The 2,106-nt window shown below is 42.3% G+C and overlaps 1 pseudogene; it reads left to right on the plus strand.

The window, feature by feature from the left end:
* Nucleotides 1-444: 444 nt before the first annotated feature.
* LOC131508426 (ADP/ATP translocase 2-like) lies at nt 445-1,713 on the plus strand (annotated as a pseudogene).
* The last annotated feature ends 393 nt before the right edge of the window (nt 1,714-2,106 follow it).

Below are 2,106 nucleotides of genomic sequence, written 5' to 3' on the forward strand. Positions count from 1 at the left end.
TTGAAATATCAGTGAAAATTCATGATTTTTAAAGGTGTGTGCGTGGATAGATAGATAGATCGGTCGATCTGTCCATTGTCCTCCATGCAGTAACATACTTAGAGTAATCAGCATCACTAGTCCGATTATCTTGATTTCCATATACTATTCCCCATACACATCTTGGAGAAATGGCTTAAGTCCATGGTGAGAGTAGAGCGTCTTCTTGTGCCAGAAAACACAAAAATGCTCAAATATGACATACAAGCCAAATGAGAGGAGCTACCACTGGTAATAGTTGGTCTATTTGAAACATTAAGAAGAATATGGGCCATAATTTACCAAACACACTGAAAAAAATGAAAATCCACAAGTCCAGGCTTATTTGAAGAAAAAAAAAAAAAGGCCCCAGAGTCCCAGCCAGTTCCTACCACAGTCCTGCAGTTACCCATCTTCTCTTTCAACATGACAGATGCTGCTGTATCCAAGGACTTCCTGGCAGGTGGAGTGACTCTTGCCATCTCCAAGACTGCGGTAGCACCCACCCAGCAGGTGCAGCAAGCTGGCAAGCAAATCACCACAGGTAAGTGATGAAAGGGCATTACAGACTGCGTGGTTCGTATCCCTAAGGATCAGGGATGGTAACCTGGCCAATGTCATCAGATACTTCCTCATGCAGGCTCTCAACTTTGCCTTCAAAGATAAATAAAGTAGATCTTCCTGGGTGGTGTGGGCAAGAGAATCCAGTTTTGTCCTGCTTTGCAGGGAATTTGCCATCAAGTGGTGGTGCTGGAGCCACATCCTTGTGTTTTGTGTGTCCTCTTGATTTTTTCCCTTATATGTCTAGCAACAGATGTGGGCACAGCTGGAACTGAAAGGGAATTCAGAGGCCTCTGTGACTGCCTGGTTAAGAGCTACAAATCTATGGGGCACCTGGGTGGCCCAGTCTGTTAAGCACCGACTTCTGCTCAGGTTATGATCTCACGGTTCATGAGTTTGAGCCCCACGTCAGGCTCTGTGCTGACAGCTCAGAGCCTGGAGCCTGCTTCAGATTCTGTCTCCTTCTCTGCCTGCCCCTCCCCAGCTCTCTCTGTCTCTCAAAAATAAATAAACATTAAAAAAATTTTAAAAAATATACAAATCTAGGGGTGCCTTGGTGGCTCAGTCAGTTGAGCATCTGACTCTTGATTTCAGCTCAGGTCATGATCTCATGGTTGGTGAGACTGAGCTTCACATAGCACTGTGTGCTGACAGCGTGGAACCTGATTGGGGTTCTCACTCTGCCTCTCTCTCCCCCTCCCTCTCTCCCTCTCTCTCTTAAAATAAGTAAATAAACTTAAAAGAAATCTACAGATCTAGTGGGATTAAGGGCCTGTTCAAATTTAATGTGTCTATGCAGGGTATCTCATCTACTGAGCTGCCTACTTCGGTATCTATGACAATGCAAAGGGAATGCTTCCAGATCCCCAGAATACTCATCTCTTAATCAGCTGGATGATTGCACAATCTGTCACAGAGCTTGCTGGGTTGACTTCCTGTCCATTTGACTATTCATGGCCATATGATGATGCATCCAGGGTGCAAAGAAACTGACATCATGTACACAGGCATGCCCAACTGCTGAAGGAAGATTGCCCTGATGAAGTAGCCAAAGCTCTTCCAAAGGTGCATGGTCCAGTATTCTCAGAGGCATGGGTGGTGCTCTTGTATGATGAAATCAAGAAGTTCACATAAATTATTTCGTAGTGCATCCCCTTGTGAACAGGCATATTATATTATTCTTGACACACTGTTGGCTGTCTATTTACCAATGGCAACCATCATCTGACCAGTTTTCTCTTAAAACCACTTCCCCAATGATGGGACTCAATTATATATTTTTATTTCAGTCACCCCTGATAAACAAACTTGAAGAAATAAGAAATCTGAAATTTAAAAATAAACAAATAAAAATTAAAAAAAAGAAATTAACCTATTTGCCAGCATTAAAGGTGGCATATCATCTCCTTATTCAGAAAATTAAAAAAAAATTAATCTCCATAATTGGAAGCAAATATAGCTCATCCTCAATTGGTGAAGGGAAGTTTTTAAGAAGTTTTTGAAACAGAAAAGCATGCCAGATAATGA

Source organism: Neofelis nebulosa, chromosome 4 (genome assembly GCF_028018385.1).
Source record: "Neofelis nebulosa isolate mNeoNeb1 chromosome 4, mNeoNeb1.pri, whole genome shotgun sequence".
In the NCBI taxonomy this organism is placed as follows: domain Eukaryota; kingdom Metazoa; phylum Chordata; class Mammalia; order Carnivora; family Felidae; genus Neofelis; species Neofelis nebulosa.